The following is a 13,721-nucleotide window of genomic DNA, read 5'->3' as shown; positions in this document are numbered from 1 at the left end:
TCAGAAACCCTTTTCTCTTATCAAATATTTATAGAACAACTGTTAAGACCTAGACCGTGTTCCAAGCAGAGAGAGTCAACCTAGTTGTTGCCTTCAAAGGAAATAGAAGAGTCATATAAATAGGCAAGCCTGTTAAAAGTTGTAAGCCTTAGAGCAAGATTGACAGGGAAGAGTGAGTGCTTGGTTTCTACAGGGGTATGGTTCAAGGTCAGAAGGAGTATCATAGAAGTGTAACAGGCTATTGCTCACTGATTGGAAAACAACTACAGTAACAATGAGGGACATAGAATTCGACATTTCAGAACCCTGTGTGCTGGACATGGCAGCATGAAGGAGCCACTGACGGAGAGCTGAAGACTGTTTCTGGTTGCACCCCCTCATCAGGCTAATGGGGGAATACTGCTCATGGCTGTAAATGTAATGGAGTACAGAGATTAAATCCCAACACAGAGATACAAGAACCTGATTCAGCTTCAATGACTAAATTGCACTCTTTGTTCTGGAACAAATATGTTCGCTGTAGATATGAAGAGGATATAAAGGCAATGAACTCGGGTTTACATTTCAGTTATAGCTATCTTGGCCATATTACCATATTACCTATAATCTCTATATGGAGCTCGGTGCATTTGTCCCCTACCCAGGAAAGCCTGGCAGAACTGGAAGAATGCTGAGCATGACTTAGATGATTACACATCTAATCTCAGCTGTGCCATGGACTTGCCTCTCTCAGATTAAGATTGCTCATCTGAAAAATGGCTGGAGAGCAGCTACTCTCAGACTTGGGGGGGCAGGGGACACAACTGGCTTCTGGGAATAGCTATGGCGGTCTACACAATATATTCAACACATTCCTATGGGAATAAATGAAGAATTCTTCTTTTAAAGACACCCTATATTCCAGCTAGTGTGGCTGGGGGAACACATAGGAGGAAAACCTGAACATGGTTAAGATTGAGTTATTAGAAAATCAATAGTTTGGAATCATCTTTGAAGAAAGTTTTATGAGCACACAGATAATCTGGGGCTGGCCAGGGTGTCAGGGAATTGTAAGCAAACTGTAAATCCAGCTTACAACCTGTTTCTTATTTTACTCTACTTTATTTTATTCTATTTGTGTTTGCAGTCAATCATAAAGGATCCACTCTGTAAATGTATTTTCTAAAGAGTAACACATTTAGTGAAGACTAGAGACCCTAAGCAAAGAAAATAGTTGTTTATTTCTATTGAAGGGATGTTGCAGACACCAGACACACTGACTGGTTTCTTAGTTTTTAGCTGAGGTGACCAGTGGAAATCAAGTCATTTTCAGTCTTGATTATGGGTTAAAAGTCTCTCTGATCCACATGGCCTTTACACTTGACCCTCTCCCACTTCTGAGTGATGTCCTCATCCTCGATCACCAGGAGCCACACTACCATCTGTTTATACTCTAACCATTCCATTATGACTCAACTCTGGGTACCAGAGTCTTCCCCAAATACAAAGCACAGCTCACCAACCTTATTTAAATGCTTTCAGTAATGTAACATTCTCTTTTCCACACCCTGGCCCTGCTTTGCAAGTCCCATGAGCTGTGATCCAGCTGTACTATATCACATGTAAGTTCTGCCACAGACTACTCCCTTCCACTCACCTTTTCTAGGTCAGGCTGCTCATTATTTCCACAGTACACTCATTCCTTTGCCATGAATACACAGCCACCTCATTTAAAACAAAACATAATTCCTTGTCTGCTTTGTAGGTAGATGTGGCCTTGCATTTATTCTCAGATACAATGAAATATAAGAAATGGGCAACTTCTGCATCAGTTGACCAAGATGTAAGACTTGGAACTCTCTCCTTCCCAAAATTGAATCTTACACATAGTAGCAAGCCAGCTGATGTTCCACTCACATGAATAAATGCCTATGGGGTCTTGGAAAGAGAAATTGGGAGGATAGTGATCCCCGAATAAGGATATCCCTGGATAGGGTTCTACTGAGCAGAACTTCCAGGCAGACTGACTGCCCACCTTCTGATTGTCATATGAAAAACAAGCATGTGTCCTAACAAGTCACTGCATTGCCTATGTACTTGCCACAGTAGCTCTGCTTTGCACTGACAGATTCACCATCACACATTTTAATTCTGCAAGCTTCCCATCCACTGTCCACGTAGTGAATTCTATCTCTCTGCTTCTGTAAAGCACATGATGTTCTCAGTTCGAAGCAGACTCAGTCCCTCTATGGCACAGCTGCTTGATTACATCACCAACACAGGGTGTTATATGTGGTGTATTTGAATGTGTTCTCTACATCCACAATGTCCCTCACAAAAGGAAAAACCATTTTTTTTTAATTCTGTCTCTGAGTCTCCAACCCCAAGTTTACCATGTGTGGGAGATCAATGTGTTCTTGGAGACCAATAGACAAAAGCTCCTTCTCCACTGTCTAGCCCAGCAGTAAACAGGATTCGAAGGGTTAAGAAACAGAACAGAAAAATCAGGAAAGGAAGATAAATGAGGAGGAAGGAAGAGGCTGGCAGAGACCTTGCCCTCCAGGTCTGCTGGGTTGTCACCAGCACCTAGCCCTCTGTAGGAACTCAATAACCATGTATTGATTGACTCCAACCTTTGCTTGTCATTATTGCTTCCGTCCACCAGACCCCCAAGGAAACTGCTATGGGAAGTCATTCTGGAGACAAAAGGCACAGCAAGGGATGGCAAGTCAGATCAACTCTTAATTGACAAATCTTCCTAACCACTGAGTAAACAAACCTACACCGCACGCATGCCTATGTTTAGCTCTGCGGCTCTGCTAATGGGATATATTTCAGTTGGTAGAAAGTCTCATACTTACATAACAGTTGTCAACTTAAAAATGCATTTCCTTAGTTGATAAGCTTTTCAAGCAGCAACTTCCAAGGGCATCTGCTTCTGTGTGTGAGCCCAGTACTCTGTAAACAGTGCATGTTGCTTATGGTAACACACACTCGCATGAGAGCTGGGAAACTCAGTGGCCTTTAATTATTCAAGATTTAATCGTGCAAGCATGTACAATCAATATTTGTAGATGTTAATCTGATTACCAGCTAGTGGTGTTCAGTGTCTCCATCAACAGGATAACAATATGACACATTTCATAGACTTTCCCTAGGCTCTTCCAAACAAGCTTATTGGAAGGATTTTAATCAGCTAATGAACTCATCAATGGCATTCAGGAGCCAAGACACCTTCCTGTACCTACAACCCATGACCATATTAGTCTGACATCTTGTGGCCACAAGGAACATGACAGCCCATAAACCCCACATCTGCACACAGTGTGAGCAGCATCTTTGAATGCTAATGTCAGCATTACAGTCAGAGCAAACACAGAACTGCTTAGGTGGTGTGTGACATGTAATTATTTCCACTCATTAAAATGGAAGCTAGCCTTTTCTTTTTATATTTATGAGACAAGTTGGAACATGTGGTTCAATTCTTGTAAAGAAAAGAAGGGCCTTGATCTAGGATGAATGGCATCTGGCTTAGTGCCAGGTACCTTAGCTGCTGAACACTGTTCCTGTGAAGGGTCCACAAAAAAAGAAGGCAGACTCTAAAACAAGCAAAGAAAGAATATTTGTGGTGACCTACTCAGAAAGGTATTTTCCAGCAGGGATTGCTGGGACAAAGAATAAGGGTAAAGTCCTGACAGAGGACTGATGAAAAATCTTAATTTCACCATTGCTATGGAATGGTGTTGTTTGGCCAAAAACTCCTTTTTAGAACCAAAAACCTTTTATTCAAAACTAAATTAGTCCTAAAAACACATAAATATAAAATAAAACACTAACGATGGTGCTTCCAATGGCTCAGCTTCCCTCGCCCTCCTGGGATATGTCCTCCAAACCCTGTGCTTTGAAGGCACAGCCCCGAGTATTATACTTGAAGTCAGAAGTCCTAGATTAGCCCTTGAGAACTAGTTCATGAGTCAGAAAGCTTTGGAAACCCCAGGGATTTCATCTCCAAAATATAAGAAATATTATTTACTCCACAGTGTTACTGGAACATTAAACAATGCTGACAATGACAGTGCTTCATAATCACTAGAGGGGCCGTCACATCGCCTTCATGAGACAGTCCTAACGGCCAGTCATGCAAGCAAGAGAAGCAGGCTCCAGGCAGTGCAAAGCACTGCCTTCTTGCCAAGTTCCAAGTCTTCCAAGTTCCACAGAAGTTCACTAGAAGTCTTGATTCATGAATATGTCTGAATAGCTTAGAATACAGAAGACCCATTGGGATACTCTCCATACTGGTTCACAGGTCTCCAAACACACACTGGATCATTGGTTAGGACCTGGCCTAGGAAGGCTGGCTTTTCCTATTATCCTTTTCTCTGAGTAAGTTCCCCACACTCCTTCATGTGAGATAAATCAAAGATCCATATACAATGCCCTAACAGTTGGCATCAATACTGAGGGCCAGGGACTGAGCACACAGCAAGTTCATGCTTAGTCTAGGACCAGAAGCCACATCTTCTATTACTCCAATAATTACCCAGATGTCCAGGCTGCCTGCCTTTTAAAGGATGTCACACATGATAGTGAAGGGAGACAGTAGGTTCTAATTCCATTCCAAAGAAATCTGGTGAAGATGATATGGAAGGCAAACTAGAATCCCTCCTGGGGTCTGAAGGTACAGCTGCATAAAGAGCTGGGGGAACCTTTGTGTCTTCAGCAAGTTTAATAGGCAGGGGATGGAATCTATTCTCTACACTTAGGGAAGAATCAGGAACCTATTTCTAGGTATTTCTGAAGAACAAAGAATTCTGCCTCAGCAGTAGGATGTCATCCTTTAAGCCAATTATTTTGAGCACCCACAGCATCATGGATGTGAGACATCAGATGAGGTGGTGGAATGGGTAATGTTGCAACCTTGACAGCCAGCTGTGTGTTATCAGTAAGCTAGGATGCATGGCGTCAAACATAGCCATCCTGATCCACCCCACAGGACCTCTAACACATTAGAATAAGTCACCAAGGAAAGATGGGTCATTTCCAGTGGAGAGAATAATGCATGTGATATGAGCGCCTGACCCCCAAAGTAGAAATGAGTAGGACCAAATATCCCTGCAAACCTTCGTTTTAGACTGCAAATAATGTGGTTCTACTGTGCCATTAGAGATAATTTAAAAGAAAATGGATACTTAATTTAAAGATCATTTCTGGCAAGACTGAGCCTTCTTCACCAGAATTTGAAGCTATTATATAAACTACCAAAATCAGAACCGCAGGCAATCTTGTCAGTTAACGGCCTAGGCATTTGTGACTTCTCTCTCATTCTCTTTAATATTTTCTATTTCTTTTATTCGAAGCAGAAGGAGAAAGGGCTCACTTGCAAAAATAGAACACGTATCACTTGAATTTTGTAGTTTTTTAATATTTTTTTTTTTAAAGAGAAACTTCAGAGGCAACAAGATTGACTAATAAGGAGTCAGGGTGTCTAGGGGCTGGCAAGGAAGTGCTAACCATACAGAGAGAATTTAGGGTTCTCTGATAGGGAGCTGAAATGTATACCCTCAGAAGAAGCTATTAACTCACTTTTAAGCAAAATATGTTGGATCCTGAGATGATGAGAACACAGGCTAAGGGTGGGGTGGCAGATCCTCTGTACCCGCTGCACTGTGTGACCTTTCCATGGGACTAAAAGAACAATGGAGAGGTGACACTCCTAAACTAGTCATTTTGGACCTGTTTGACTCACTGCTGTCCAGCTGTTCCCTTGTTGTTGATCCCTGCCTGGCGCATCTGTCCTCCAAAAGCAAGGGCGTGAACCCAGCCCGCAGCCACCACTTCGGAAACAACTACCCAACCAGCTGACGCAGTGACTGGCAGGGCTACCACCTGATTAGTTCTCCACCACTTTTCGAAGAGATGAAGGACGCTATGCGGGCAGACCACCTGCCCACTCCCAAGGCCAGGTTGGGCAGCCTTGACTCCTACAGAACACCACAGGACTCCTCAACTGGGTTCTTGGCCCAGACTCTCTCTTCTTCCTCCTCATGAGAATTCCCTGTCAGATTTATTAAACAGCAATTGCTGTGTTCAAAGTGGGGCCAGTTGGTTTTCTGTTCCCATGAGTATGTATCTACTTTCCATTGAGATAAGGGGCACTCTTACATCCTCTGGATTAAAAGCAGGGAGGCACTCCCGTTATGTTGGTGGTGGGAAGATGAGACTTGAAGGTGTCTTCACTTGAGAAATGGCTACTTTTGTCCTTTGGTCTCAACAAAAACTGCATTGTAGATACAAGAAGACAGCATTTCTAGCTCCTCACAAAATCTTGGAAGGGCATTTGTTTGGTCAACCCACAGCAAACCCTTCTTTTGGAATCTGCCTCCAAATTGCTCTTGGGAACTATCTTTGGGCTGGTCAGTCTGAGCAGCTCTTTAAACTTTTTAAACTATGAGTCCAAATCAGTTCTTTCCCAATGTGCCGCCCATGGGTTGTGAGGCTAAGGACCTCTCAGTCCTGTGAGGAAAGCAAGGATGGACCCATCTCTAGCAGGGCACAAGCAGCTCTTGTGAATCCACTTGAATCATGCTACGTGTTTGCTAGATCCTCCCCTCAATAACATAGGGTCCTTTCATAGCCTTCTAGTAAATTACTATTGTTGTTTTATCTGAAGCCATTGTGAGTTTCTGAGTTGACAAATAAACACATTGAATCAAAGAAAAACAGAAAAGTGCCCTGAACCACCAGGTCTGGAAAGGAACTACGATGAAGCAATTCTCCAAAAATCGATTCCTCCAATAGCTCCTTGTTGTGGGCACCAGTCATCCAATAACATTTCTCCCAAGCTTTGATTTTGCCATGGCTTCTCTGAGGTTGCGATTTCAGACATTGTTTTGTTTAACTCTTAGCAAGTTCTCCTAAGTAGAATTTCAGTTTTCTCTCAAATTTCCTATCTTAAATGCCTAGACCCTCTGAAAAGTTAGATGTATGTATGCCACCCAAATGGGTTTCTCTCCAATATAGCCTGCCACATTCTCAGATTGGTAGCTTCACTCTCTGAGTATGCCTATTTCTCCTTTTGACTTCCTACAGTCCCTAAATTGGATCCTGATCTTGCTTGACATTGCCCACAAGACTGTAGGAAGACATTCTATGCCTAGGTAAAGAATGCACCTCACCAATTTTAGTCATTTCAACATTAAACACTTAGCCATTATGTGAACTGGGTTTGAAAAATGGATTTCCAATAAGTTGATGAAGATCCTAAACACCTTAACCCTCAGTGATATGTCAGAAACATGAAAGTCAATAGGGTTTATACACTCTGGCATCCAGCTACTGTCTGTTCCCCCTTCTCATGTTGTAGACCGGTTCATTTGCCCTACTCCTGGGTCTCTCTCACTCTGGAGATGAATGCTATACTCATGATGCAAAGGACCTGCAGCCTTTAAGGACATTTTTGAAGGGTCAGGACTTCCCCTTGAACTAACTAATGTCAACACTAGAGTGATCAACACCCTGCTCTGCCAGCCTCCCCACTCATTTTGTATTTCTCCTTCACACTTTGCTGCGCATCTGCATTAGCTTACTTAACTAGTTAGCATCTTTTGTTTACTCTGTTCTTTGCCTGTAGACTAATTTTTGGAGAGCAGGAACCACTTGGCCTGGTGCCGTCACTCCATCTTCTGTCTGCTGTGGCGCCAGCTGTAAGTCAGGTGTTCTGTAGCTTCCGTGGGAAGCCAGTGGGAGCTAACAATGCTAGAGAACCATTCTATGTCCAGCTTCCTATGCCAACACTACCATTGCCGTACTTAAACCTGAGGTTCCAGCCACCCGAGCACAAAGCCCAAGCCAACCATGCTTTCATCGGTAGCTCGGTACTCTCTGAGAACCATAGGGTTAGGAGAGTCTGCTCTTGTGTGTGAGAAAGAGCAGTCCAGGCTGCTTCTCAATCATTTGACTTCAGCATGCATTTCTTTCACCTTTCATGCCTCTGGGTCTGAGTAAATTTCTGCTGTTTCTCTACACCATCCCAAATGAAACACATGATAAACACCTTTGGCCAGGATAGAAGACTCCATGGGACACTTCAGAAAGTGAGGGCATGTTAGGACTAGCAGGGCAAGGGCAGGGGAACAAGAAGACACTCAGAGGATAAAACAAAATTAGGATGAATGATAAAGGAATGGCTCAGCCAGACCAGCTGTAAGGACAGCTGAGTCCAGCAGGAACGGGGAGCTGCCATAGTTTATCACTGTCCTTCCGCCCACGTTGGTCTCTGCTTCTGTCTTTCTCATCCTCCTGCTTCCTGCACACTGGCCACCTAGAGTGGCAGGCCTGATCTCTTGAGTTCCTGTGACGTGACTTTTTCTTTTCTTTCCCCGACTAAGGCTTCAGTCTCTGTCAACCATTCCAAAGTTTCTGTAGTTTCTTATAGATGCAGCATAAACAATAGTCAAATATACAAGGAAATCAGAGGTGGTATGTCCAGGCTCTGAATATGTACATAGGGGAAGAGATATGTTATGATTTTGCTGTGAAATATCCTCGTAAGCTCATGTTTTTGAACTGCTAGTGCCAGCACTGTTATGGGAGGTTGTAAAACTTTTTGGACACGAGACTAACTCACTAACTTAGGGCTGGAGGGACAGGTCTTGAGGTTATAGACCAGCTCTATTTCTGGCCTTCCCTCTCTGCTTCCTGTGTGTGGAGACATGATAAGTCACACTATCTGCCATTGTGAACTCCATTATGCCATCTCCACCACTCTATACTCCCAAACTGCAAGCCACAATGCATTGTCTTCCCTTTGAATTGTTCAGCCAGGTACTCTTTCACAAGGAGAAAAGTAAACATCACAGGAGTTATATATGGAGTCTAATATGCTATGTGGTGCTGGGGAACTGATGGGAACTGCCACTATCCTTCTTCACAGTGTTGTTTTAAGAAGGATGAATACAGCTGGGCGTTGGTGGTGCACGCCTTTAATCCCAGCACTCGGGAGGCAGAGACAGGCGGATCTCTGTGAGTTCGAGGCCAGCCTGGGCTACCAAGTGATCTCCAGGAAAGGCGCAAAGCTACACAGAGAAACCCTGTCTCGAAAAACAAAAAAAAAAAAAAAAAAAAAAAAAAAAAAAAGGATGAATACAGTAGCAAATAAAAAAGATATGAGTCCAAGTCATTGGTTGGTTGGTTGTAGTCAGCCATGAGTTTCCTCACTCCTGCTCTGATTGGGTCACAATTACAGGCTAGCTAGAGAGCATTCAGACCTACAGTCTGCTGTGGGATGTTCTGTATGGCAAATGTGTTGCTCTGATTGGTCAATAAATAAAACACTGATTAGCCAGTGGCTAGGCAGGAAGTATAGGTGGGACTAACAGAGAGGAGAAAAGAAAGAACAGGAAGGCAGAAGGAGTCACTGCCAGCCGCTGCCAGGACAAATAGCATGATAAGATGCCGGTAAGCCATGAGCCACGTGGCAAGGTATAGATTTATGAAAATGGATTAATTTAAAACTGTTATAAGAACAGTTAGCAAGAAGCCTGCCACGGCCATACAGTTTGTACGCAATATAAGTCTCTGTGTTTACTTGGTTGGGTCTGAGCGGCTGTGGGACTGGTGGGTGACAAAGATTTGTCCTGACTGTGGGCAAGGCAGGGAAACTCAGCTACAACAGTCTCTGCCTGACAGCATCATTCCGACCACTAGGACCTCCTACCCTTCTTCTTTTGCTCTCAAGAAGCAAGAACAGACTCCAGCAAGCCCCACCCTTAAGCAGAAGCCAGAAGAGCACCACTCATCTGCCTTCACTAACTTCTGCCTCCTGAATTTATGGTGGTAGAATTTAGCAAAATAAAAAAACAGGACACACAGTTACATTTTGAATGAGTAGTTTCTAAGTGAAAGTATGTTGCCAGTACTTACTATTCTCCTGAAATTAAAAATTGACTATGCTTTCTCTGCTTTATCTGCTGGCCTGTTTGAGCCTCATCAGGCTCTACTTGCTTACTCCATTCTCTGAAGCAGCTCCCCAGCCACCCTACACACACGCACACACACACACACACACACACACACACACACACACACACACACACACTCCCGCTCTCCACTCCACAGGCACAGTCACATTTGTATTCCCATTCCCGCTCTAACTCCAAGCAAGCCTGAGAGTGCTCAAGTACACGTAGGCCTCTTACCTTCACCTCTCTGTCTTAGTCAGGCGCCTGTAACCACAATCCTGCCCCTACTTGTCCCACCAATTGCTAGCCTCAGCTGTACGTGCCTGTTTGGTCACACTAGGCATTAGCCCAGCCCAGCAAACTCTTCCCTTAGCTTTGCACCAGCTGTTTTGATCACCAAAAGGGCTCTGCTTTTGCTTATGTGCTAAATCATAAGGATAAAATCTTACCCCTTGCCATTCCAAATCCCTGCTTTCAATTCCCTCTGAAATAATGATCATCCAGAAAGAAAAAAAAAGTTGTTTAATATCTTGTATCATTTCATTCTCCCCTCCTTTTGTGCAATTTCATTTCCTGTCCTATTTCTACCTTCCAGAGTGGTCCCTGGGGGTAAGATTGGGAAATCTCCAGTACATGAGTTGATAAAGGTCTTAGATTAGAGCCCTGAAGAACGCCAAGGACTTGTGGTATTTATCCCACTATTTCACTCAACTTTAAGGCTCGAATAGCTGAAGTCACAGATTTCTACCAAAGATTTAAAGAGCTGTAGCCTAAGTTGCAGGCGATTCCCAACACAAGACAAAACCCAGGCCCTAAAACATCATGGTTGTGAAGTAGGCAAGGTGAACAAAGATCAGAAAAGCCATAACCATTCAGCTTGGCAGATGTGCCAGGGAAAACAACACCTGGCCAGGCCACCACTGCAGACAAAACACAACAGCTCTCAAATTAAAGTAAGAAGGAAAATCCTTTGTCATCACAAACAAAATGTTTGGCAATTGAATTTTTTATTTTTATTTTTTGGCATGGAGCTCTTTTTGGTGGTTACAGATATAAACAGCAAAATACTTTTTTTTTTTTTTTCAAGAAGCCCAAGAGAGAGCAGATGTTAATTAGAGGGAAATCATAGCAAGGCGGACTGAATTTTGTTTTGTCCGCATGTTGCATTTATTAGTTCATTACATCTATTTTGTCAGCACAGCAACCTGTGCAAAACAGTCTACAGAAGTGGCTTGGACTGTGGAAGTCATTCACATGGTCTCAGGTCCCAAACACCCACATCCCATAGGAATTTGTTATAAGTGCAACTGCCTCACCCTAGATCTAATGCATCAGACACTTTGTAGATGGAGCCCAGTCACCATCTTGTTATCAAGTCACCTTGGTTCAGGTGGCTACTGAAACCATTCAAAGACCACTTATACCTGTGGTGGTATTCTAATTGTACTGAAATATGATTTTGATTGTATGTTAATCAATAAAGTTGCCTGGGGGTCAGAGCTATTAGAGCCATAGACAGAGTGTGGCGGTGGTGGCACACGCCTTTAATCCCATAGATCTCTGTGTGTTCAGGGATACAGCCAGCATTGGAGACATATGCCTTTAAGATCTAGGGGGCTGTACATTCAGACAGTGATGAGGCAGTCACGTGTTTGGGTTTACAACCAATGAGAAGGCAGAACAATAATACTATAAAAAAGACGTAGAGACAGGATATAGCTCTCTTTCGGGAAGCTGGGACACCGCAGGCGGAAGGGTGAGATTTTAGCTCTGAGCTCTGACCTCTCGGCTTTCTCTTTTACATTGTTTCTGTGTTTCTTATTTAATAAGACGGTTGGTTACATCAACATATACCATCCTTGTTGATGACCAAGAAACCAACCCAAAAGGAAGACAAATAATTTTCTCAAGGTGTTTTTAAGTATGAAGTTGGTCCTCATCAATGCTTGCATAAGCACCAAAGTGAATAATGCTAGTCCCAGATAAGAAGAGTTTTGGGGGGTATAAGTTGCCCATAAACACTCAATAACACTAGTATTGCTTTAATACACTCCCTCCCCTTGACATCTGGCACCCTAAGGCATGGTAACAAAGGCATAGGGCAAAAGAGACAGACGCAAAGACAGGGAGAGACTGCCATATCTAGGCTTTTATTTATTTATTTTTGGCTTTTCCCAAGTTGGTGTAAGCAATTAATCCAAATCGTCATCCTGGGATATCCTTCTCCCAGCTGAAGGCTCCTACAATGAGGAAGAAAGTGCCTTCTCCTCCTCCTCCTTCCTCTTCCCCTTCCTCTTCTTGTCAGGAAAGAGTAACTGATTTTTGAATGAAATTTAAGCTGGCCTTCTAGAATATTTAAATGTCATGGTTTTCACCATGGAAGACTTGTAGGTTTGGTTTCTGCCTTGTGACTATGAGGTGAGAGTGGGTGTTTTCTGTCTGTAATCTAGAGGATTCTATAGTGCTGCTGACTTTAGACCTGGTCCCATGTATACAACCTCAACAGTAGTTATAGTTTGCTTGTCATATGGCCCTAAATTAGAAACACACAGAATTGTGAAACTCAACCTAATTGATCTGAAGTTCCTGTTACTGGTAGAAGTTAGAGCATGATTCAGGCTATGCTCTGTAGACTTCCCAAATACAGCTTAGCATTAAAGTATGTTCACCAAGTTCAAGAATCAGTGTCCAAATTGTAATTATATGTACGCACCTACACATACATGCACACACATACCTCCAGACATTCACATATGCACACTGGCTCATTCACACATCCACATACACAAATGCATAAATTTATGCATACATAAATATGCACACATACATGAATCACAAAAATTTATACACATTCACATATACACACATTTACACATAAAGAAGCACAGATATGCACACACATATATACACAATTATGTACTTTGCAATATGTAGTTTTAAATCTGGACTTTTTGTAAGACTAGTAAGATTAAGATTTTCAGTTTTATTCTTTGGTAATCAGAAAAAAATAAATCTATTGTAAAAGTAATAAAAAAACATTTGACCTATATCCACCCACCCCCACATACATACACATGCTTACTATCATAACTTAAAAATGCCAGTTTATACAACTCTCAGAAGATGAGAGTAATTTCCTTCCCCTTTAGATGTACTTGACTTACTATCTCTCATTTATGAGAAAAAGCATCAAAAGGGAACATTAGTAGTACTACAGTGGTGGTACCTGAGGCTTACTGCCATAACCAGAGCAACATCAACAGCACTGCATTTAAGTGATGCTGCTCTCATGTTCCCTCTGATATGAGGAGGCATGAAAAACATTCCAATCAGTAGCACTCTACCCTAAAGTCCATATCCCAGTTTAAAAACAAGGGAGCATCTTACATACCCAAACAGAGAGACATTCCACAAAATACATGAAAATATATGACCAGTATTTTCACTAAGTAAACCTGGAAGATCATAAGGAAACCAGAGAACTTAACATGTCATAGCACATCAGCTGGTTTCTGGATAGAAAGTGGGAACTTGTGTAAAATCTGAGTCAAGTATGTACCACTGTTAATTACCATATTTGAAAGTTGCACCATGGCTGGATATGAAGCTAATATTAGAGGAGGGTAAATGAGAAAAGTGTGAGAACTCCCAGCATCATCTTTATGATTCTCTTGTAAATCTCAAGTGATTGAAGAATGACTACCCAAACACACACAGAGGCCACACCACACTTTGCCAACTATAAAGACACACACTGTGAGGCAGCTAGTCCATGAAGGTGTT

Source organism: Peromyscus leucopus, chromosome 6, assembly GCF_004664715.2.
Source record: "Peromyscus leucopus breed LL Stock chromosome 6, UCI_PerLeu_2.1, whole genome shotgun sequence".
Classification (NCBI taxonomy): Eukaryota; Metazoa; Chordata; class Mammalia; order Rodentia; family Cricetidae; genus Peromyscus; species Peromyscus leucopus.
The sequence above is the reverse complement of the archived record's forward strand: the minus strand, read 5'-3'. Positions refer to the sequence as shown.